The sequence below is a fragment of the Ranitomeya variabilis genome, chromosome 4 (genome assembly GCF_051348905.1).
Source record: "Ranitomeya variabilis isolate aRanVar5 chromosome 4, aRanVar5.hap1, whole genome shotgun sequence".
Classification (NCBI taxonomy): Eukaryota; Metazoa; Chordata; class Amphibia; order Anura; family Dendrobatidae; genus Ranitomeya; species Ranitomeya variabilis.
In genome coordinates this window covers 335,334,280-335,361,039 of record NC_135235.1, presented here as the reverse complement: position 1 = coordinate 335,361,039, position 26,760 = coordinate 335,334,280, and the positions used below count along the sequence as shown (strand labels likewise).

At 44.0% G+C, this 26,760-nt stretch overlaps 1 protein-coding gene across 5 annotated transcripts in view; it reads right to left on the bottom strand.

Moving 5' to 3' along the window:
* The window catches only part of DRC12 (dynein regulatory complex subunit 12 homolog), a 128,702-nt gene extending 102,562 nt beyond the window's left edge, over positions 1-26,140 (bottom strand). For 2 of the 5 annotated variants that reach the window (XM_077250573.1, XM_077250570.1), the window contains exons 1-2: positions 25,987-26,140; positions 2,754-2,821 (exon numbers count right to left, since the gene is read on the bottom strand). The gene's annotated coding sequence lies outside the window, so the exon portion shown is untranslated. The remainder of the gene's footprint in view (positions 1-2,753; positions 2,822-25,986) is intronic. The other 3 variants (XM_077250574.1, XM_077250575.1, XM_077250571.1) reach the window with 2 other exon arrangements.
* Between the last annotated feature and the right edge of the window lie 620 nt (positions 26,141-26,760).

The following is a 26,760-nucleotide window of genomic DNA, read 5'->3' as shown; positions in this document are numbered from 1 at the left end:
TTTTTTTACTTTTTTACTTTGTCCCAGGGGGGGACATCACAGATCATTGATCTGGCAGTGTGCACAGCACTCTGCCAGATCGACGATCTGCTGTGCAGGGCTGCAGGCTTACCAAGTGTCTGCTCTGAGCAGACACTCGGTAAGCCACCTCCTTCCCTGCAGGACCCGGATGCCGCGGCCATCTTGGATCCGGGACCTGCAGCCAAGAAGGAGGTAGGAGACCCTCGCAGCAACGCGATCACATCGCGTTGCTCCGGGGGTCTCAGGGAAGCCCGCAGGGAGCCCCCTCCCTGCGCGATGCTTCCCTATACCGCCGGTACACTGCGATCATGTTTGATCGCGGTGTGCCGGGGGCGGTCCGTGACCGCTCCTGGCACATAGTGCCGGATGTCAGCTGCGATATGCAGCTGATACCCGGCCGCGATCGGCCGCGCTCCCCCCGTGAGCGCCGCTGATCGGTGATGACGTACTATCCCGTCGGCGGTCATACGGGCCCACCCCACCTCGACGGGATAGTACGTCAAATGTCGGGAAGGGGTTAAGAATGATCCAGTGTTCTACACTTCAGAAAATATAGGTAGCCTGGAAGAGAGATTGGGGACAGTGCCCGACTGATTTTATTTACAAAACACATTATAACTGTAGCGTTTCCCTTACTTCGGGTCTTGGGGGACACTTACTTTGCACGGGAATAACGCATACAGGCACGATATCTCACACAAATTAAGTCCATTCCTGTTTATTAAAGCGCCATAAACCACACCGTAAGCCAGGAAACACATCACCAGCTTACACATAGTCTGTCACTTTAACACGTGTGGCTTTACAAAGCATTCAGTAGTCACGCCTTATCTCTCCAGTCATCAGGTGACTGCACAGTTCAGCAACTGTCATATGTTAGCGCTTCACAGTTCATTACAGTTCATTGTATGCATCAACGGAACATATTAACCACCGACAGTCTGTTCCAATGGCAGATACGTCTCTGCCATATATTACAGGGTTTTTTTTCCCATACCAGGGGTTACCTCTCAGGAGCTCTGGCTCCACACACTGACTCCTGCCAGTGCTGATTCACAGGGAAACTACCTCACTGGGATCACCGTCTTTGTGACCAGGGCACCTCGGATATTCCAGACCCACAGTAGGAACTGTAGCTTCACCAACACAGAAACCGTCTCAGGCTCTGTAGATGCAGCCTTTCCATGCGCTTCCAGGAAGTCCAATCACAGGCACTTCCAACACACAGGCCATCAGTCCATGATCTTACCAGGTGCTTGCAGGACTCCAGTCCATCCCAGGACAATCCAACACTCTGACCATTCCAGGACTCACACTCTTACCAGGTGCTTGCAGGACTCCAGTCCATACCAGGACAATCCAACACCTTGAGCATTCAGTCCATAGCCTCAGCAGTGCTTCCAGAACTCCAGCCCCACTTCAGGACAATCCAACACTCTGACCATTCCAGGACTCAGACTCTTACCAGGTGCTTGCAGGACTCCAGCCCATACCAGTACAACCCAACACCCTCGAGCATTCAGTCCATAGCCTCAGCAGTGCTTCCAGGACTCCAGCCCCACTTCAGGACAATCCAACACACTGGCTATTACAGGACTCACTCTCCTCAGTGCTTCCAGGACATCTCCAATGCCAGGAGACTCCAACACTGACCTGTCCACTAGGTTCATGGTCTCAGGTGCTTCCGGGACTTCTCCAATGCTAGGAGACTCCAACACCGACCGTCCAGGACCTTGCACATGGACCAAACGGATCCATACACAGGAACCATGTGACCCATACCCTGGTCACATTACATACCTGTAACCACTCCCCTGGGTGGGAGTGTGGGTGTGTGTGGCTAGTTTGACCCTCCCATCTCTCATAACTAGCCCCGCCAGTCTCCTTTAGCATTACACAATTACTTGTGGGACTACAGGTCCCAGCACACCAACCTAACTTCAGACTGACAGCGCAGAGTGTCTTCACTGCAACACATACACCGGCCATTTACACTCCTGCCAGACTTTGTCTCATCACATTTATGCCTCCAAGCGCATCTTGAAGCGCACACACAGCGCCCCCTGGCTGTAATGTGGGTCACTGCACCACATAACATATCCATATATTAGAATTCCAGAAAATCAAAGGCATCAAAGGAATTCTTATGCAGAAAAATGTAAGTTTTAATCCATCCTTAATCCCTTCACGACATACTGTATGATGTTTGTGGGGCTCCATCATTATGAAGAGCAGCGTGAGGAATTAATAACAGTACAGGTTTGCAAGGGTAATATTGTTTGAAAAGTAAAGGTGATTTTATATACTTTCGATCATGAGCTCATTACAAATTTTGAAAAAATTCCATCACATACAATCTTTTCACAAATACTGACTCCATAGGCGTTTTCTTGCAACATACTTTGATCCCTTTGTGTGATCTTTGGTGGATGATATTGATGCTTTTAGATTTGTTAGAAATTAATGGACCCTGTGCTACGATTAGCTGCTGTGGGCAGAAAAGATATTCTTAACCCAGCTTTCAAAGAGTGTGGTGGTGTCCATAGCATCCAAGCATAGCATATGTTTCATTTTTCTCCAGTATTATAAGAAATGAAAGCTGCCCTGTGATTGGTTGCTATGGGCAGTAAAACATATTTTTTTAAACAACTGAAAAAGCAAACAAAAAAGGAACACAAGCCGAAGATTTCACACAAGGAGTTGGGGAGTTGAAGGATTGAAGTTCCACTTACTTTGTGGAGGGCAGGAAGATTCCTATCCCACTTTCTTCCAGGACTGTCTTTTCTAGTCCTCTTCCTCTCTGAAGAAACAATTTGCATTTTTAATTTCCCAGAGGAGCATTGCGGCTTAAAAGTCTCCTCACCTTAACATGTCAGACTTGACATGCCACTCTCTGCAAGGAGAACTGTTACCCCTTGAATCCTGGACAGACACCTCTCACGCAGAAAAACCAGATCTCAGACTTTGCACTGATAAGAGGCAGTACCATGAAGTGCCTGCAAATGGACATTCTGGTTTCGGCTTTTATTTTAAGTTATATGACAAGGATTGCTAAAGGGTCGATATTGACTTTTAGGATTGCTACTTCCAATATGTGGTACCAGAGTTCTAGTCCTCTTCCTCTCAGAAGAAACAATTTGCATATTTAATTTCCCAGAGGAACATTGCAAAGCTAAAAAGTCTCCTCACCTTAACATGTCAGGCTTGACATGTCAATCTTCACAAGTAGAAACGTTACCCCTTGGAGCCTCTCCTCCTTGCACACTTAACAATGAAGTGGAAGTTTAAACCATATATGGAAGTGATTGCCAATCTATCCAGAGACTCACATAATTAAATTAATAGATAAAAAGACTTTTACAACCCAATAACAAATAAACAAACAGAGACAAATCTACCAGTTTCAGGTTTCCCCTTCACCAGGACAGACAAATAAGGCTACGTTCACACTAGCGTTGTGCGCCGTTGCGTCGGCGACGCAACGCACAACGCACGCAAAAACGCGTCAAAACGCACGCAAAAACGCTGCGTTTTGCGACGCATGCGTCGGTTTTTGCCGAAAATCGGACGCAAGAAAAATGCAACTTGTTGCGTTTCCTTGGTCCGACGCTTGCGGCAAAAAAGACGCATGTGTCGCACAACGCAACAAAAAAAAACGCATGCGTCCCCCATGTTAAGTATAGGGGCGCATGACGCATGCGTCGCTGCTGCGTCGCCAACGCAAACCCGACGCACATTAGCTTAACGCTAATGTGAACGTAGCCTAACTTCCTAGCTGCTTTATATACTTCAGCACATGGCTCCTGAGACGTCCCTCACAAGAAATGACAAATCTTAATTCTGTTTCGATTATACTCTCGTCTTTTAAATCATCTACAGTGGGGGAAAAAGTATTTAGTCAGTCTGATTTGGCAAGATTTATTTTGCAAATTATGGTGGAAAATAAGTATTTGGTCATTAACAAAAGTTCATCTCAATATTTTGTTATAAATCCTTTTTTGGCAATGACAGAGGTCAAACGTTTTCTGTAAGTCTTCATAAGGTTGGCACACACTGTTGGTGGTATGTTGGCCCATTCCTCCATGCAGATCTCCTCTAGAGCAGTAATGTTTTGGGCCTGTCACTGGACAACAAGGACTTTCAACTCCCTCCAAAGGTTTTCTATGGGGTTGAGATCTGGAGACTGGCTAGGCCACTCCAGGACCTTCATATGCTTCTTACGAAGCCACTCCTTCATTGCCCTGGCAGTGGGCTTGGGATCTTTATCATGCTGAAAGACCCATCCACATTTAATCATCAATGCTCTTGGTGATGTCCTTTGGTTTCATCAGACCATATGACATTCTCTCAATACTCTTCTGGATAATCCAAATGCTCTATAGCAAATTTCAGATGGGCCCGGACATGTACTGGCTTAACCTGGGGGACACGTCTGGCACTGCAGGATCGGAGTCCCTGGCGGCGTAGTGTGTTACTGATGGTAGCCTTTGTTACAGTTGTCCCAGCTCTATGCAGGTCATTCATTAGGTCCCCCCATGTGGTTCTGGGATTTTTGCTCACCGTTCTTGTAATCATTTTGACCTCACAGGGTGAGATCTTGTGTGGAACCCCAGATCGAGGAAAATTATCAGTGGTCTTGTATGTCTTCCATTTTCTTATTATTGCTCCCACAGTTGATTTCACACTAAGCTGCTTGCCTATTGCAGATTCAGTCTTCCCAGCCTGGTGTAGGACTACAATTTTGTTCCTGGTGTCCTTCGACAGCTCTTTGGTCTTCACCATAGTGGAGTTTGGAGTATGACTATTTGAGGTTGTGGACAGGTGTCTTTTATACTGATAAGTTAAACAGGTGCCATTACTACAGGTAATGAGTGGAGGACAGAGGAGCCTCTTAAAGAAGAAGTTACAGGTCTGTGAGAGCCAGAAATCTTGCATGTTTTTAGGTGGCCAAATACTTATTTTCCTACATAATTTGCAAAATAAATCTTTCCAAATCAGACAAGGTGATTTTCTGGATTTTTTTTTTCATTTTGACTCTCAAAGTTGTGGTCTACCTATGATGTCAATTACAGGCCTTTCTCATCTTTTTAAGTGGGAGAACTTGCACAATTGGCTGCTGACTAAATACTTTTTTCCCCACTGCATGTACCATATGTTATTCAAAATAATAAATGATAATAAAGAAAAATAAAGAAAAAAAGTTAAAACAAAAATCTTGAAAAATATTCTAAAAAAAAGAATATATATAATTTGACCTATAATTAAATAACATTAAGCATCAATTTTTTTTTCTGCTGAGATATTTAACCTGTTAGGTGTTTCCAGGCAAATAATCCAGAACATATCCCTCAGCATAAATCCTTTTTGTAGACAAAGTTCATTACAGTGTGGTGGTGTCGATAGCAACCAATCAGAGGACAGCTTTCATTTTACCTCAGCAGTATAATAACTGAAAGCTGCACTGTGATTGGTTGCTACGGGGAGCAAAGGAAGATTCTTTTAGACCATGTTCATATGAGTTCATCGATTATTTCAGTATTCAGTGGTTGTGGCGGATTCAGCTTCTGTTTCTAACAACATGATCGAAATGGCCACAAGGGTGTGTCGTAATTCACCCGACAACTTTTGCTACATGTGCGGTTGTTTTGTAGTGAAGAAACAACAAAAAACATTCCGAACTTTGTTAGAAAAGTGCATTATGCGTACTTTGGTGTAAAGCTAGGTGATCAGGACAAGTTATGGGCTCCATATGTAGTGTCTCTGTTTGTGTTGAAGAACTACGACAGTGGTCTAAAGGGAAGAAAGAAAGCTTTCATTTTAGTGTCTGCAGCGCCCCAGAGTCCTGGTCGTTGCAGTAATGTTATTCTTCCACCAGGGGGTGTGATATTACGTCTGAAGGCAATAAAGGAGAACTCTTTACCAGGTATCATAAACCGCACAACACACTTCACACTCCAGGCCGCCAGGGGGAGCTAAGCTTCTATCTATTAGGGCATTCCTCACAGTTAGGTAAAACTGGTGGTTTGGATAGGAAGTTAGACAGTCAGAACCCGACGGAGTTTGGGATAAGCTGGCTGGAGTGGGTTCCAGCCAGATCCAGACTGCGGTCTGCGGAGGACGAGGGTCCACAGAGCTGCGCCTGCCCCACGTGCGGCAGCAACCTAAGAAAAAGACATTGAAGAGAAGTGTATTGCAGTGAGTGAGAAACGAAGTCATAGCAAAAGGAGAGGAAAACCAGAAGGAGTTCTGCCCTGTAAAAGGCTGCCTCCTTCTGAGGCGCACAAGAATCCCGGTAGCCAGAATACCGAGGGAGTAAGGATCTCGACGCTTTACTTCAGAGACTGGCAGGACAGTTAATTCTACGTTGGCTACCTGACCGTTATACACAGGAGGCAAGGTGGCAACCTTAAAGAGGCCGGGGCGTGCTAGAGTCCCTAACCAAAGTCTCAAGTCACCAGTCATACGTGTTTTGTCCTTTCCTATCCATCAGGGGGACAGAGAGAAGGAGACTTAACATCTCTAATAGTTGTGAGGTCCTCAGCGACTTGCTTAGCAGGGAGGAACTACAACACACAGGCGTTAGAGGAAGGCTACTGATTTCCACCTGGATAAGGGGACTCTGGATTTGCCTTCAGACCGGCCGGACTCTGCCTACCCTGTGGTCTGTACCATGGACTGCGGATGCTGAGGCCTTCAGTAAAGGTAAAGAGACTGCAACCTTGTGTCCTCGTTATTCACTGCGCCTTACATCATCCACCATCACCATCTACACTTCTGGGAAGCCCTGGGGATATACTTCACCTGTGGGAAGGTATACCATCTAGCTGCCATAACATCACCCCAGCGGACCCCTAAGCAGCGTCGGTCCCCTGATCGAATACCACAGGTGGCGTCACGAACACTACCCCTTTAAAGACCTTTCCCCCATTCTATCAACGGACGTCCCCTCAAAGGGCCACGGACCGGGTCAGGCCACCGTGACATCCCCTGAACCGAAGTACCCGGTACCGAGTACCCTATTGCCCTTACGTGGGGGCACTCCATGTGCCTATGATCTGGAGGGAACTGCAAAATCATAGTGATGAGAATGACTGCTACTTTTGTACCTGCAACATGAAGTGATTCAACCTTGATAATAAGAAGGAAATTATATACCTGGATCTTCTGTCAGCAATTCGCCCTGTGCACCACGGTCCAGGAATATCTGTCTCTTCACCTCCGGAGAAACTTGAAAATACACTTGACTAAAAAGACTCAGAACATGAAGAGCAAGATTCTAATGAAGACTTTCACGCTAGTCCCAATGATCCACAGCTTTTTTCATAGCGAGAATTAAATGATTTAATCAGGGACTTGGACCTTCCTAAACATTCTGCAGAACTCTCAGTCTCTAGTCTAAAAGAAAAGAGCCTGCTAGCTTTTGTTACCTGTTTTTCATGGTAAAAAAGCAGAGGTAAAGAATTACTTCCCTTTTCTCAAGAAGGTGCTCTAGTGTATTGCAGTGATATTCCTGGGCTGATGGAATAATTTAACATTCAGTACAATGTGGGGGAGAGGATACTCTTTATTGATTCATCTAAAAAAAAGTCTGAAAGCTGCGCTACTGCACAATGGCAGCAAGTATGTTTCAGTGCCTGTAGGACATTCTGTGCACTTGAAGGAAAGCTATGAGAATTAGATGTTATTGTATCATAAACCCAAAATGGTAACAGAAAAACAGCCTGTCTGGCTCAAAAGAAAATAAAAAGAAAATAATAGAAAAATAAAAATAAAATAAAAATAAAATAAACAGTCCTGCCCAGCACTTCTGGGCCAACACATATGGCAGCTCTCTCAGGAGCGTCAGCCTAAGGCTTGCTTGCCTCTACACAACCCAGAAAAAGGAAAAAAAAACTGGCTGGACATTTATATCCTCAGCCACACGTGGCGCCCCTGAGGGTCTAGTCGCCACAGAGGTACTGCACCTCAGCCAGAGGTGTGGTACTCCACTCTCATGTAATGAGGTGGCACTCCCCGAGACCCACACTTTACATCCAACACTACACCACTCCAGGCCAGGGGATCTGGGCAGACCCTATTGAGGGAGGGCTCCATCTCAGGCTGAAGGGGGAACTAGGTAAAGGGTGTGGGAGGAGTTAGTTAGTCAGTCAGTTGGGAGAAGTGGATGAGAGCAGACGTGAAGAAAGGAGCTCCAGTGAGAGAAGAGGGGCCAGGGAAGTGAGGAATCCACCCGTGGCTCCCGAATCCACGCCAACCGTAGTCGGGTGGAAGGACCAGGTCGCAGAGTGGACCGGCTCCAGACTAGTGGAGGAACTGCAAGTCTCAGCTAGCAAACTGGAGGCTGTGGTATCTCTATGTGCTACAGCCAAATCCACACACATTCACTGAAAAGGCAGCCATACAGCATCAAGGGGACCAGGAGAGGGTCGCCCAACAGGACCCGAGGCTGCTGGCTTGGGACACTGTGTGTGAGGTGCAGGGCAGGAGGGCGAAGCCAGCACAGTGAGCTGGCCTGGTAGGGTACACAGGAAAGGGAGTCTTGGAAAAGTGCACCCAAATTACCTGAGAGCTGGCTGGACCACAGACCCAGAGGACACAGCACCCGGCTGGAGACTATAACCATCTGACTGTGAGTAACATGAGAAAACTGCACCCTGTTGTGTCCTCAGAATTATTACTGCATCACCTGCCCTGCACTATACCAGGTCATTATTGACTTTAACACTTTAACTGCCCTGGGGTCTAGCTCTACCCGTGGAGAGCTGTAACATCTCCGCTGTGTCACCAACCGCCCCAGTGGACCTGAATCGCAGCGTTGCCCATTTTCATATTGCCGAATACCACGGGTGGCGTCATGAACTATTCCCCTATAAATTTTATTCCCCTTCATTTCATTAATTTCATTGGACGCCCAGGGCCACGGACCAGGTCACTGATGCCGTGACAACCCTCGAAGAATCGTCGGACCCGGCCAGAGTACCCCTCGGCCCTAGCAGGCATTCCAATTTGGCATCACCAACAGGATGGACTGACCCAGTAAACCTGGGTCTCTGTGCCTATCATGGGCCGGGTTACCGAATGGCGTGAAAAGCCATACCCGCCCACTGTAAAGACTTTATTGCAAAAAGGACTTGTCTGTCAGCGAGAGGGATCCGCCATCTGGTATGGCTAGGGGGAAAAGAAGAAGGATCTGCCCACGAAGAGTGGAGAACGGAGGGATCGTGTGTGAATGCACGGGAAAGTATGCTGAGGGAGAGGCAACAACTTACCCGGTGAGTACCATGGTGAGTGGTGGATGGAGGGCTCCGGAGCATGGGGTGGAAGCAGTGAACTCCCCCAGCCGACAACAGGGCTTGGACCAGCTGCCCGTGGTGGACCCAGAGTTCCTTGGAGTCGAGGTGCACGAGTTCAGTTGCCAGCTCCTGGAGACGCAGCTTACTGCGGTCGCAAAGTGGAAGGAGGCCCTGATGAAAAAAGTGTCTGAACAGAGGGTGGCCTCGCGACCAGCAGTGGAGGAGACCGGCACCGGAAAGGAAACAGGTACCAATGTTGCCCCGGTGGCCGAGGAGACCTTAGTTGGACACTTAAAACCCCCGCCAGCCCTAAAACCAAGCCAGGTGTGTAAAAACTTTGCCTGCCGACATAGGAGATAAACTAGCGGCTCCGCTTCGGCCTGAGCCTATGCCCCGGGAGGTGCACCGGGAAAGAGTGGTTATCTGTTGGGAGCACCAGGGGACAGATTTGATGGGGTTCCCAGGGGAGGCCCAAGCGGGAGAAAACTGGGTACAAACCCTCAGTTGGGAGGACTCTTGCAGGCATCAAGAACTGCCTTGGAAGAGGAAGTAGAAAGTAACTACTTAGACAAGTTAGACTTAGGGTATGTGTCCACGGTCGGGTTTGCTTCAGGCTTTGGTCAGGATTTTATGCAGGTAAAATCCTGACCAAAAATGCACATGAGGTCACTGGCAGGTCACCTGCGGTGTTCCTGCGTGTTTTGCTCATTGTAGCAATATGCTGCGTTCTGAAAAAACGCAACGCATGTGCGTTTTTGCGGCAAAACCGCATGCGTTTTTTAATGCACAGTGGAGACGGGATTTCATTAAATCCCCTCCACTATGCTGTAACATCTGGACGCTGCGTTTTTGACGCTGCGGCTCAGCGCTGCGTCAAAAACGCAGCGTTTCCTGAACGTGGACACATACCCTTAGTGTTTGCGCAGACCTGTATATTACATACAGGCCTACACCTGTTGTGTGGTTGTAGACGTTGCTGTGAGCATCCACTTAATATCATGTGATTCTTTATATGTTTAATACATTTGCATCAGATGTGCGTCTGTGGGTATTCTTACAAACAATAATACTTTATATGTATACACACAGGCCTGCACCTGTTATGTGGATGTAGATGCTACTAGGATCAACCACTTAATATCAGTGATTTTCTGCATGACTGGTACATGTATTATATTGAGAAATAGCATTGTTCACCCCCTGTCATCAATGTTTCACCAGTAATAAGTCTGAGAACGTTAATAGTTGTGTTTTAATTTAATTTAATTTTATGAAAGTTTGTTAATTTTTAATTGAATTATGACTCCTTTTTGTGATGGAGTTTTTCAGCTAAATGCAATCAATATGCAAATCTGGCATTATTTAGAGATAGCTTTGGACATGTGCAGAGCGGTCATACTGCTGTTCTGTCTCGCTGTGCTGGGCCTTTTGGTGCCACCGACTTTTTGAAGCCTGTGCCATTGTTGCTGTTGGTGTTCCAGCAATTCCTTAAAGAAGAAAGACAATCCTGATCCCTAGCTTTTTCCTAATCCACCCCAATCCCTTTACACATTTCCCTCTTCACCTTAACCCCCTCACCACCCCCCCTTTTACCACTGAGCTCTGATCAGTATTCGATTGCTCGATTTTTGGCAGTTTTTTCTTTTTCATGTGTCCTGCAGCCGCTGAGTGCTGATCAGTGACACAAATCACCGATTGGCACTCGGGCTCGCTGTTTCCCATTACTTTTTTTTCCAACTAATCTTTCTCCCACCCCACTTTGTGTACCTACAGCTGCCGAGACAGTGACCAGACACACATCACTGATAGGAACCCATGCTAGCTTTAGGCCAGGACTTATTTTCTTCCTATTTTTTTAGCACTCTTTTTGCACCATATCCACTGGTTGTTGTTTTTCATGTGTGAGGTTTTTTACCTCCGGTGGGTGCCAACGCCTGCCCCTACGCACGTTTCGGCAATCAGCCTTCTTCTTCCCTCAGAAGAAGGCTGATTGCCGAAACGTGCGTAGGGGCAGGCGTTGGCACCCACCGGAGGTAACTACTTGCACATTATTATAGGTAAATTGCTCTTGGAGTATTTTCATGTTTAGTGATTTTTTTGTATTTTTGTACTATATTTATAGACCAACCGTGTGCCCCTCACTGGTTTGTTTAGACCTTTTGTAGTGCCTCCTTCTATAGCATGGTGGGTTCCTGCGCCGAACTTTGGTTTCCCACTTTTTAATGCTTATCACGTTTATTATTTTGTGTTTTTGTGTGTTTTTTCTTTAATAAACTTTGTATTTTATATATTTGGTTCTTGCGTACATTTTTCTTATCGGATTTTTCATGTTTTTTGTACTGAACCGTTACTATGTCCATTTAATGGGTAAATAGGTTTAGAATTTAGTTATCATTTGGTATAATTATATTATTTGGTATGTGTATACCCCTATTTTCATTGATCCTCCCCCTTTTTGTTTATAGAGTCGATATTGTTTGGGTAAAATTTTGATCAGGACTTTGAGATGTTTATTTTGACTACTTGTGGTCCTGGGTTATTTACATAAATCGCTTATGTCGCACATAATCAAACGTACTCAATCGTACGTAAGTTCAATTTGAAAACAGGTACCCTTGACCACTAGTACTCAAAATGAACATATCAATGTCCTGAACAATATTTACAACAAAAAAAATATCAACTCTATGTGTAGTTCAGAAGTTATTCACGTAAATCGCTTATGTCGCGAATAAACAAACGCACTCAATCGTACGTTAGTTCAATTTGAAAACAGGTACCCTGGACCACTAGTACTCAAAATGACCAGCTCAATGTCCTGAACAATATTTGCCAAAAAAAATATCAACTCTGTGTAGTTCAGAAGTTATTCACGTAAATCGCTTATGTCGCGAATAAACAAACGCACTCAATCGTACATAAGTTCAATTTGAAAATAGGTACCCTGGACCACTAGCACTCAAAATGACCAGCTCAATGTCCTGAACAATATTTACCAAAAAAAATATCAACTCTATGTGTAGTTCAGAAGTTATTCACGTAAATCGCTTAGGTCGCGAATAAACAAACGCACTCAATCTTACGTAAGTTTAATTTGAAAAGAGGTACCCTTGACCACTAGTACTCAAAATGAACATATCAATGTCCTGAACAATATTTACCAAAAAAAATATCAACTCTATGTGTAGTTCAGAAGTTATTCACGTAAATCACTTATGTCGCGCATAATCAAACGCACTCAATCGTACATAAGTTTAAATTGAAAATAGGTACCCTGGACCACAAGTACTCAAAATGACCAGCTCAATGTACAGAATAATATTTGTCAAAAAAATTATCAACTCTATGTGTAGTTCAGAAGTTATTAACATAAACCTCTTATGTCGCGAATAAACAAACGCACTCAATCGTATGTAAGTAGTGTTGAGCGATACCGTCCGATACTTGAAAGTATCGGATAGTATCGGCCGATACCCGAAAAGTATCGGATATCGCCGATACCGATACCCGATACCAATACAAGTCAATGGGACACCAAGTATCGGAAGGTATCCTGATGGTTCCCAGGGTCTGAAGGAGAGGAAACTCCCCTTCAGGCCCTGGGATCCATATTAATGTGTAAAATAAATAATAAAAATAAAAAATATTGATATACTCACCCTCTGACGCGCCCTGGTTGTAACCGCCAGCCTCCGTTCATAAGAATGAGCGCTTGAAAGACCTTAGATGACATCACGGCTTGTGATTGGTCGCGTTGCGGTCACGTGACCGCTCCGCGACCAATCACAGGCCGCGACGTCATCTAAGGACTTTCAAGCGCTGTCAAGCATTGCATACTCCATCCGCAGAGTAGTGGAAGAGTGGAGAGACTAAATGGAATTTTTAAGCTTAAAATCCAGAAGGCAATGACAGAGACTGGTAAACCACGGACAGAATGCCTTCCTCTAGCTTTGTTTCCAGTAAGATATACCCCAAACAGGAAGACAGGACTGTCACCGTATAAGATTCTGTTTGGCAGGAGCCCCAATCTTGAATGTTTCTTTCCACAACAGTTGCAGCTCAAGTACCAGGACTTGACTAGCTATGTGCAGGCCTTACATGGACACCTTGCCAAAGTGCATTTAACCGTTTTCAGTTCTTTTCCAGACCCAGACAAGGTTCCTGGACACCATCCCTTTGTGCCAGGAGACCTGGTGTTATGTGAAAAAGTTTGTGCGCAGAGATTGTCTCCAGCCGAGATTTGAAGGACCCCACACGGTGATCCTGGTCACCCCCACTGCAGTAAAATTTGAAGGAAAGAGCACCTGGATCCATGCCTCACACTGTAAAAGAGACCGAACCAGTGTTTAGTCACAGTAGTGACTGAAGGGAAATGTTGCTGTTGTTTTTGATCCTGGAACTGAGGGCTATCCTCGCCCCTACCTCTTTGGTCCCTATTGTAAAAATAAGAATTCTGGTCCCACTATTCTCTGGGTAAACCTGACAGCACCGGCAAATATCTGGCGATTTGATTTTTGTGATGTAGTCAAGTGCCCCGAGACTGAACGGGTGGTAGAGGGGACCATCCAGTTTTATATGTGTGTTACCAGAAATGACAACAATAACCGTTATTATTGGTCAGATGCTGCCTGGAATACGGGAGATGATTGGGGATATAAATCTAGTGAAGCCATGTTCCCAAGGATGGGACGGGTAGCAGTCTTTGTGAGAGAATGCATCTAACAGCCCTTCTGCAACCACTTAGGGGCTGTAAATGGGGTAAAAGTTGTCACCCCCTCCTCCTAAATCTCGAAAGCCCCCAATCTGCTGACCTGCAGACATTTGTACTGGGAAGGCATTATAATTATGTATTTAGTAGTGGATACCATGGGAATTTAGGCCCAGGTGAGCGTTTGCAAAATGTAGTCAATGAAGTGATCCCCATTCCAGGTCTCAGTTGGCAAGAGGTTTTCTCCATAGAAACACAAACAGCCCCAAGGAAAAATCTATGGTTAGAATGGGTGAGATACAATGTAAGAGTCCAGAATATCTCTGTAGGATGTATTGCTTGTGCTGCTGCGAATATACACCTATACACACATGCATTGCTTTTTCCTGATGACAACACCACCGCCTGTGTCATGAACTTGTTGAAAGGTTTGAAGTCCACTGATTGCCCAGATTATGTCCCACTAATTTATGAGGAACCTAAACTAAAGGTCCCAGGAGAAGTAACCGTATTAGCTGACAATTACACCTGCTATAATTCCCACGACACCACAGGTACACTAGTAGGGATCTTCGAGACAGGTTTCTACAAAGGGAGCAGTTCTCTAGATACTGATTTGCTAACCAAACATACAGAATATATGTACGACATTTATTGGTTATGTGGAGATGGTAAGCTCCGTCCCAGGTTGCCTAATGCCTGGATAGGCCAATGCACCCTTGTTAAACTAGTTATGCAGTTCAAGATTTTATTTTTGGGATCCAAAGATACCTGATGAACTTACCAGAAAGAGGAGAAGTTTTGATCAGCTCTATATGAGTTATGAAGAAGATCCACTAGTATATATTGATGCCATTGGAGTGCCAAGGGGGGTGCCTGACCAGTTTAAAGCCCAGAACCAGATCTATGCTGGCTTTGCTTCTATAATCCCACAGGTGCAGATTAATAAAAATGTTGAATGGATCAAATATATATATATGTATATATTACAGTGAACAAAGATTTGTTAATTATAGCTGTGATGCCTTTTAGGGTATAGTTGAGGATTTGGGCCCTAACACTTGTATGACCCGTGCTGCAACCCGACCTAAGAGAATTAAGGTACCGTCACATTAAGCGACGCTGCAGCGATAGCGACAACGATGCCGATCGCTGCAGCGTCGCTGTTTGGTCGCTGGAGAGCTGTCACACAGACCGCTCTCCAGCGACCAACGATGCCGAGGTCCCCGGGTAACCAGGGTAAACATCGGGTTGCTAAGCGCAGGGCCGCGCTTAGTAACCCGATGTTTACCCTGGTTACCAGCGTAAAATGTAAAAAAAACAAACAGTACATACTCACCTGCGCGTCTCCCAGCGTCTGTTTCCTGACACTGACTGAGCTCCGGCCCTAACAGCAGAGCGGTGACATCACCGCTGTGCTTTCACTTTCACTTTAGGGCCGGATCTCAGTCAGAGCAGGAAGCAGACGCTGGGGGACGCGCAGGTGAGCATGTACTGTTTGTTTTTTTTACTTTTACGCTGGTAACCAGGGTAAACATCGGGTTACTAAGCGCGGCCCTGCGCTTAGTAACCCGATGTTTACCCTGGTTACCAGTGTAAAACATCGCTGGTATCGTTGCTTTTGGTGTCAAACACAACGATACACGGCGATCGGACGACCAAATAAAGTTCTGGACTTTATTCAGCGACCAGCGACATCACAGCAGGATCCTGATCGCTGCTGCGTGTCACACTAAACGATATCGCTAGCGAGGACGCTGCAACGTCACAGATCGCTAGCGATATCGTTTAGTGTGACGGTACCTTTACACTGAATCCTGTCCAGACAAGATCACATGCAGTGATATAATAAGCTGACACAGGATTGTGGTTGGTGGATACTGGAGATACTAACTTTTGGGAGTAGGCTGACAGTAATCCTTTTGGGAAGGAGCTGTAGACCAGCATGTCATGTCGCCCCCACCACCAGAGAACCAACCACATCAGGTAGGGTAAGACAGATACAGGAGTATTATCCCTGGAGGCCCTCTGACTAGCTATGCAAAAATAATTGGCTGACCCTGAGAACCAACCTTTCTCATTTTACAAACAAATAATGATAATATGATAGATGTATAAGTACACCTGGGCAGGCCTAGGTAGTTAGTGAAAGCAATCCCGACTGGCACCTTCCTCAATTAAGAAGTAGACCCACCAGAGTACAATGGTACTGATCCAGGGGAGATCCCTAAGTATGTCCCCCTCAAGAGAGTAGACAAAACCCCCCATTCTCAGATGATGCTAAGAGATTTAGTTTAGGGACAGTGGGAGAACTCCATGTGAAGTTAGTGAAGGGTTCAGCTGCCTGGAGGCCTCTCGCTAGGGGAGAGTTTCTGAGGTGTCTGGATGAAGAAATCCACCTCCCCTTTTCCCATCACATGGACAGTCTCGAAGGATCTTTCTTTAGGGAAAAAAAAAAAACAACTTAGTATTTAGGGGGGATTGTCAAGGTGAAAATATATTTTCTTATATACTTTTTGTACTGCTATACTCTTATACTGTGAAACAATAACTTTTTCCTATGCTTGCAGATATAACTGTATTTAAAATGGCTGCCAGTATTCACCTTTATCTTTGTCATGTATGTAATACTAAAACTTGTTTTTTTGGTGTATTTCTGTGTGTATTAGGAAATTCTGCACTAGGATAACTAGTGATGAAACCAAAAGTGTTGCTATCTCTGCTCTTCTCTATACCGATTTCACAAAGTTATCTGATGAAGATGTTGAAGCCAAGCACATGGCTATCTTCAAAGGATCCCCACTGCTGTTATCAATAATTGTTATTCGTAAATTCTAGTATACAGGGGGGACGGGTACGCCGCAACAGCCATGGCTGGTAACATGGCACCAGCCATGTGAAGACCAGTACCCCTCGAGCTTAGAGCTTGGGATAGTATCTCTGATGCTGGACATTAATTAACAAAATTTATCTAGGGGGGAATGTGAAGGAAGAAATTAAGAAAGAATCTCCATTTTGTGCTTTTCGACTCCATTTTGTTGTTTTGATATAAATTTTGTTAGTAGGCTGAAGGTTACAGCTGTTATGAGATTTTGATGAGACCTTGATTGTTGCAACCTCGGTAGAACATGAGACTGAGGGTGTATTGTTCTACAAAACTTTGACGCACAGATTGTTCCTGCATTCTTATAGGCTAAGAACCGTGAGCGTGTTCTTATGCTGATTGGTTGAAGTGTAATTTCTATGACTGTAATATAGTCATGTAGAATAAACGGGGGCTAGAGATCAGCTCGATCCCCCATACAGAGACACACGTCTCCGTCTGGTCATTTTCAGTTGCCGGCAACACCTTATATATTAATTTGGAAATCACTGGGTTAACCGTGAAGGATCACTTTAAATCCTCCCTCAACACATGCATACCACATACATACTACATACAACATACATACAACATAAATACAACATACCACATTCATACAACATACATACTACATCCAACATACTATATAATACAAACATATTACATACATACATACAACATACTACATACATACATACATACTACATACAACATACATACAACATACTACATACATACAACATACCACATACATACAACATACATTCTAGATACATACTACATACATACAATACATTCATACATTACATACATATAGACATACAGTACATATAACAGAGTACATACTCACCATCACTTGTCACTTTGTTCCCCGAAGCCAGTGTCATCTGTAAAAAAAATATTAAAATAACAAACTAACAATATACTCTCTGTCCGCTGAAATCCACGAGTGTCCCACGATGATCTCCTGTGGAGAGCATCAGCATCAGCTGATGAGACCGCTCTCTAGGGGCTCCAGGAATACAATGACGGGAGGAAGGTATCCTTCCGCACTGTATTCCTCCGCCACTGTAAAATATAGTCCCTAGTCTCACTTTTGGCATTGCTGTGAGAAAGTTCCCATGCAGCTTTTGCCATAAAGTGAGACCAGTGAACTACAGTAACCTCTCAGTGATGCACTGCAGGAGCCATTGTCTCCTGTCAGTGTGTCACTGGAGGTCCTCTAGAGCAGTGACATCACCAGATGTCACTGTTCTATGGGGGAGATCATCGTGGGACACTCGTTATTAATTGGACTGCGTCGGACAGGGAGTATACGGTTTATTATTTTACGTTTTTTGCAGGCGCTGAAGTATGGTAAGTATGGTTAAATTAATAATACTAAAATACTAAAATTTTTCTCGCTGTGTCTTTATTTTGTTTTTAACTCTTTCACTACTCTAGGATTAATAATGGATAGGCGTCTTATTGACGCCTCTCCATTATTAATCCGACTTAATGTCACCTTACAATAGCAAGGTGACATTAACCCCTTATTACCCCATATCCAACCGCTACTAGGGAGAGGGAAGAGAGAGGCTCAGCACCGGAATAGGTGCATCTTACAGATGCACCATTTATGGGGCGGCTGCGGGCTGGTATTTGCAGCCAGGAGGGGCCAATATCCATGGTCCCTCTCTAGGCTATGAATATCAGCCCGCAGCTGTCTGCGTAGCCTTTCTGGCTATAAATTATAGGGGGACCCCAACGCCAGGGGTCCCCCTATTTTTATAGCCAGTAAAGGCTAAATATACAGCTGCGGGCTGATATTAATAGCCTGGAAAGATCTATGGGTATTAACCCCTTCCCAGGCTACAAACATTGGTCCCCCAGTCGCTGGCTTTCCCTCACTGGCGCCATTTTTTTTTTTAATTAAACATATTTCTTTCAAGGCCGGGGTCCCACTTGCAAGAAACTCACACGAATCTCTCGCCTCAATACCCTTCACTACCACCGGCACTCGGGCCTGGAGCGTTCAGCTACATAGAAATACATGCAGCCGCACACTCCGGTCCCGAGTGCCGGCGGCAGTGCCGGGTATCGAGGTGCGAGATTCATGCGAGTTTCTTGCAAGTGTGACCCCTGCCTAACGCAGATTTTGTGTGTGTGTGTGTCTTTATTTAAGGCCGTTATCACACATGCGAGAAACTCGGATGAGTCTCGCATCTTCATACCCGGCACTGTCGCCGGCACTCACGAGTGGAGCATGCGGATGCATAGAAATACATGCAACAGCACGCTCTGCTCATGAGTGCCGTCAGCAGTGCCGGGTATTAAGATGCGAGGCTCGTCCGAGTTTCTCGCATGTGTGATCCCGGCCTAACTCTTTATATACCATTTTATTATATTTATTACTAAACATTGGGCTTGGTATTATCAATCTATAGATATATCTATCTATAGATCTATCTATTATCTATCATCTATCTATCTATCTCTGTGTGTAAACATTATTCTTCAATGGATTATGTAAATGAAGAGGTTGGACAAGAAATTGCATCAGTATTTTTATTTTTGGTATATCTTTATGTAGCTTAGGCTGTGTTTCCACGGTCAGGAAATGCTGCGGGTTTGACGCTGCATAGAGCAGCTGCATCAAACCGGCAGCGTCCAGATGTTACAGCATAATGTAGGGGATTTCATGAAATCCCGTCTCCACTATGCGTTACAACACGCAGGCAGCAGACCTGCGTAAACGGACATGCAGCGTATCTTTTCAGCACACAGCATAAGGGTGTGTTTCCACGGTCATGATTTGCTCAGGATTTGATGCAGGTAAAATCTGCACCAAATCTTCACCTGAGGTCGCTGTCAGGTCACCTGTGTTTTTGATGCCCTTTTCATGCTTTTTTTATGCGGATTAGTGTATGTTTATGCAAGCTAAATAAAGATACACAAAAAAAAAGAATTTTGATGTAATTTCTTGTCCAACCTCTTAATTTACATACTGCATTGAAGAATAATGTTTACACACACAGATCGTTAGATATGATAGATGGATACAATAGATAGATACGATAGACATCTATCGTATCTATATATCATATCTATCGATCTATCTGTAGTACGGTATTTATCTATTATCTATCAATCGATATATCTATTATCTTCCGATATATCTATCTATGAATATATCTATCGATATATATAGATACATCAATAGATAGATAATAGATAGATAGATACGATAAATAGATAGATACGATAAATGGATCACACATGCGAGAAACTCGGACGAGTCTCGCATCTTAATACCCGTCACTGCCGCCGTCACTTGGGACCGGAGTGCCGGAGTGTGCGGCTGCATGTATTTCTATGCAGCTGAATGCTCTGGTCCAGAGTGCCCATGGCAGTATTGACCTCGGCCTTAATTCAATGTTTAATTAAAAAAAAAATATAGAAAAAAAAATGGTGCCATAGAGGGAAAGCCAGCGACTGTGGGACCGATGTTTGTAGCCTGGGAAGGGATTAATACCCATGGAGCTTCCAGGCTATGAATATCAGCCCTCAGCTGTCTGCGTAGCCTTTACTGGCTCTAAATATAGGGGACCCCCAAAAAATGACGTGGGGTCCCCCTATAATTTATAGCTAGAAAGGCTACGCATACAGCTGCGGGCTGATATTCATAGCCTAGAGAGGGGCCATGGATATTGGCCCCTCCTGGCTGCAAATTCCAGCCCGCAGCCGCCCCATAAATGGCCCAATTCCGGTGCTTAGCCTCTCTCTTCCCACTCTCAAGTAGCGATGGGATATGGAGTAATAAGGGGTTAATGTTACCTTTGTAAGGTGACATTAAGCTGGCTTAGTAATGGAGAGGCGTCAATGAGACACCTACCATTACTAATCCTATAGTAGTGAAAGGGTTAATAAAACACAACACATGCAGAATAAAGTATTTGAATGAAATAAAACACCACACAGTTTTGACCATATTTTTATTGTACTGGTAATCCAAGCGAAGCCCTTGTCTCCTAGAAACAATGAAAAAAAAACAAACCAACAGAATACTCCCTGAGTCCGACGTAGTACATTTAATAACGAGTGTCCCACGACGAGTCCAGCTCTGCTACGTCTGGATGCCTGACATCCAGACATAGCAGAGCCTGTAGATGATCGTTGGAGATAACTCTCCAGCAATCACCTACACTGCAGCGTTCTCATAATCAGCTGACCGTGAGAACCAGCCTAGTGTGACCGGAGATAACCCCCCATCACGTGCACGGCACTTCTCGTGGTAAGCTAAGTTATCGCGAGAACTTAGCTTACTGCGAGAAGTGCAGTGGACGCAGATTTCCGGCGGTGGGACAGGTAAGCCAGCATGTGAATTAGTAGACAGGCGTAGTAAGCTGCGTTAACGCAAGTTACTGCGCATGTGACTAATCATTAGATGCCGTTTTATGCAGGTCTGCCACCTGCGTGTTTTAACGCATAGTGGAGACGGAATTTCATGAAATCCCCTCCACTATACTGTATCATCTGGACGCTGCAGGTTTGATGCTGCTGCTCTACGCAGTGTCAAACCCACAGCATTTCCTTACCATGGAAACACAGCCTAAGTTAAAGTAATTGCAGACTGTAGAAAACACACCTCCTCCTTACTACTTTAACCTTCAAAGAAATGATAAGTTAATTTTAAAGGGAACCTGTCACCCTGGAAGATGAGCTAAGCCCACCGGCATCAGGGGCTTATCTAGAGCATTCTGTAATGCTGTAGATAAGCCCCGATGTAACCTGAAATATGAGAAAAAGAGGTTAGATTATAGTCACCCAGGGGAGGTCCGGTCCGATGGGCGTTGCGGTCCGGGGCCTCCCATCTTCATAGGATGACGTCCTCTTCTTGTCTTCACACTGCGGCTCCAGCGCAGGCGTACTTTGTACGTACAGAATTAGGCATTCAGGACCTGAAATTACGTCACGGCTTGCTGTGATTGGTCGCGTCGCGGTCACATGGGCGGCACGCAACCAATCACAAGCCGTGACGTCATTTTAAAATGCGCGCGTTTCCTGCCTCCCGTGACGTCACGGCTTGTGATTGGTCGCGTCGCCCATGTGACCGCGACGCGACCAATCACAAGCCGTAACGTAATTTTCAAATCCTGAATGCCTAGAATTAGGCATTCAGGACCTGAAAATTACGTCACGGCTTGTTGTGATTTGTCGCGTCGCGGCCACATGGGCGGCACGCGACCAATCACAAGCCGTGACGTCACGGAAGGCAGTAAACGCGCGCATTTTAAGCAAAGAACGCTGCCAGTTCCCTCGGTAAGGTCCAGGCTGCGTCGGAGAGGTGAGTATAGCAATATTTTTTATTTTAATTCTTTCTTTTACACATTAATGTTGTTTCGATACCGATACCCGATACCACAAAAGTATCGGATCTCGGTATCGGAATTCCGATACCCGCAAGTATCGGCCGATACACTAATTATTAATCCAATATTAATAAAGGGTTAAAAAAACACACATTATGAATAAAGTATTTTAATGAAATAAAGACACATGGTGTTGTAATAGTTTATTAAACGCTCAATCCAATTGAAGACCCTGGTCACCTGAAGCAAAGTTAAAATAAAAAAAACAACAATATCCCATACCTCTCTGGCGTTACAGTCAAGTCCCACGATGTAAATCCATCAGAAGGGGTTAAATAATTTTACAAGCAGAAGCCTGCTAATGCAGCTACCCCTGCCTGTAAAAGCTGGGGAATGAAATGAAAGCAGGGGATCATAGCTACCTAGACTTGCTGTGCTGCGCCCCCTGCTGGCATAAACTCATATGAACTCGAGCGTGGGAATTTTTCTGAATATTTTCTCACGCTCGAGTTCATATGTGTTTATGCCAGCAGGGGGCGCAGCATGGCAAGTCTACGATGCTACGTTGCCCTGCTTCCCATTCATTCCCCAGAATTTACAGGCAGGGGCTGCTGCATTAGCAGGCTTCTGCTTGTAAAATTATTTCACCACTTCTGATGGATTTACATCATGGGACTTGACTGTAACGCCAGAGAGGTATGGGATATTGTTGTTTTTTTATTTCAACTTTGTTACAGGTGACAAGGGTCTTCAAATGGATTGAGCATTTAATAAACTATTACAACACCATGTGTCTTAATTTCATAAAAATACTTTTTTCCAAATGTGTGTGTGTGTTTTTAACCCTTTATTAATATTGGATTAATAATGGATAGGTGTCTTATTGATACCTCTCCATTATTAACCAGTCTTAATGTCACCTTACAATAGCAAGGTGACATTAACCCTTTATTACCCCATATGCCACTGCTACAGGGGAGAGGGAAGAGAGAGGCTAAGTGCCAGAATAGGCACATCTTACAGATGTGCCTTTTCTGGGGTGGCTGGGGGCAGATGTTCTTAGCCGCGGGGGCCCAATTTCCATGGTCCCTCTCTAGGCTATTAATATCTGTCCTCAGTCACTGGCTTTACCACTCTTGCGCGGGAGCCCATGCCATTTTTTTCCTTGATTCAACCCTTTATTTTAACAGCTAGAGCCCCCAAATTTTGCACACAGACACTTCTGTAGTGATGGATATGTTAAAAAATAAGGGATATGATATGGTTTACTGTATGTAATCATGTCTCATATCCTGATGGGTTTGGGAAGGAGATAGCAAAAGCCGGCAAATGAATTACCGGCTTTTCTGTTATCTAGCGCTATATGAAATATAAATATATGTATATATATATATGTGTGTCTCAATTATATATATATATATATATATATATATATATATATATATATATATATACTGTTTATATGTTTTTACGAATATCTGAGGCCATGAATCCATTCTATGTCCATTTTGCATACCGCCGAGAAAATTTCGCCATACGGATGCCACACGGATAATAGTAGGAGAAAAAATCGCATCCTCGCATTGAATACGGATCACTGTTCAGGAAATTTTCTGCTTATCTCGGCCATCAAAAATGGACCGTATTTTTATATGTTATGTGTGTGACTCCGGCCTAACTCCCAAACTGATTGCATTGTTTACTGACAAGGTATAAAACATTTTGAAAACACACCTAATACATTATTAACGACATTTTACCATGTTTATTTTCACACAGAAATAAGTGATTTTTCCTTTTTGGTTCTGAACTATACAGAGTTCTGATATTTTATTTCAGATTATGTGCAGAACTTGAACTTGTTTCATTTGACTACTTGTGGTTCAAGGTAAGCGGATTCTGTGAATAATTAATGTCTTACTGGATGTAGTTGACAACATTCTGGCCATGAAGTACATTTTGATGATAGTCCTAGCAAGTTACTGGTGAAACTCTTCCAAGTTTCCGTTAACATACAAAAATAAGCGATTTAAGTGAATAACTTCTGAACTACACATAGAGTTGATATTTTTTTTTGACAAATATTGTTCAGGACATTGAGCTGGTCATTTTGAGTGCTAGTGGTCCAGGGTACCTATTTTCAAATTGAACTTACGTACGATTGAGTGCGTTTGATTATGCGCGACATAAGCGATTTACGTGAATAACTTCTGAACTACACATAGAGTTGATATTTTTTTTGGCAAATATTGTTCAGGACATTGAGCTGGTCATTATGAGTACTAGTGGTCAAGGGTACCTCTTTTCAAATTGAACTTACGTACGATTGAGTGCGTTTGTTTATTCGCGACATAAGCGATTTACGTGAATAACTTCTGAACTACACATAGAGTTGATAATTTTTTTGACAAATATTATTCTGGACATTGAGCTGGTCATTTTGAGTACTAGTGGTCCAGGGTACCTATTTTCAATTTAAACTTATGTACGATTGAGTGCGTTTGATGATATGCGCGACATAAGTGATTTACGTGAATAACTTCTGAACTACAGAAAGAGTTGATATTTTTTTTGGCAAATATTGTTCAGGACATTGAGCTGGTCATTTTGAGTACTAGTGGTCAAGGGTACCTGTTTTCAAATTGAACTTACGTACGATTGAGTGCGTTTGTTTATTCGCGACATAAGCGATTTACGTGAATAACTTCTGAACTACCTATAGAGTTGATTTTTTTTTGGCAAATATTGTTCAGGACATTGAGCTGGTCATTTTGAGTACTAGTGGTCCAGGGTACCTATTTTCAAATTGAACTTACGTACGATTGAGTGCGTTTGTTTATTCGTGACATAAGAGATTTATGTTAATAACTTCTGAACTACACATAGAGTTGATATTTTTTGGGGTAAATATTGGTCAGGACATTGATATGTTCATTTTGAGTACTAGTGGTCCAGGGTACCTATTTTCAATTTAAACTTATGTACGATTGAGTGCGTTTGATTATGCGTGACATAAGCGATTTACGTGAATAACTTCTGAACTACACATAGAGTTGATATTTTTTTGGCAAATATTATTCAGGACATTGATATGTTCATTTTGAGTACTAGTGGTCCAGGGTACCTCTTTTCAAATTAAACTTACGTAAGATTGAGTGCGTTTGTTTATTCGCGACATAAGCGATTTACGTGAATAACTTCTGAACTACACATAGAGTTGATATTTTGGGGGGTAAATATTGTTCAGGACATTGAGCTGGTCATTTTGAGTACTAGTGGTCAAGGGTACCTGTTTTCAAATTAAACTTACGTACGATTGAATACGTTTGATTATGTGCGACATAAGCGATTTATGTGAATAACCCAGGACCACAAGCAGTCAAAATAAACATCTCAAAGTCCTGATCAAAATTTTACCCAAACAATATCCACTCTATGTATAATTCACCATGCATGGAAAATCGAATACCTAACTAATAACTGATAGCTAACTGCCATACATGAAAATCGAATAACTAACTAATATCTAATAGCTAACTGCAGACTAACTTGAATCCGGTCTGGTTTGCTGGAATCTTCTCACCTTTCATCTCTGGTCCATTCAGAGATTACAATTGCATAAAATAGCTGTGGGATTATACTGCAGGGATATAATCATTATAATCACGCACAAATAAGGATATACACTATATACTGCCCTCACCATGCTGTATACTTCACAAAACAGCCCGTATGAGACTGCAAAATTACCTCACGTTCCACTGAGGGCAGGGCCTGGTGTTGTGCCTGGTCACCATGTCCTGTTAGCTGTCTCTCCCTTCATAAAGCTGCTGTGAAGGCTGTGAGGGCGCGGTGTATAAGGGAACACAACCATGGCGACAGAGGACTCTGAAAACATACAATCTCATTATTATAAAGGCATGGGGTGGAGCCCTGTGCAGACATAGGAGGGTGAGGAGAGGTAGCATATATCTCCTGTGCTGTGAGGACAGTTTCCTGGACTAATATCTATAGGCACTCAGCCTGTGAGTTCTCAACCTGCTTCATGTCAGGACATGTGAATGTGTGACACAGTGTATGGGGCTCATGTTATACAATTATATATTACAGTGTGACACTGTATGGGGCTCATTATACTGTGTGATGCCGTGTCTAGCGCACAGGTTATACAATTATACAGTGTGACACCGTGTATGGGGCTCAGGTTATATAATTATACAGTGTAGCACCGTGTATGGGGCTTATGTTATACAATTATACTATGTGACACCCTGTATGGGACTCATGTTATACAATTACACTGTGTGACACCCTGTATGGGGCTCAGGTTATACAACTACTAGCTACTGACCCGTTCTATGCCCGAGTGGCGAGCATTTATATTGGTATATGGTCTCCATCCTGGTATGTGCTGCTTCCATCCTTCGCCCTAATCTTGTCATGTGCTGCTACCATCTTGTGCCCCCATCCTGTCATGTGCAGCCCCTATCCTGCGCCCTCATCCTGTTTTGTGCGCCTCCATCT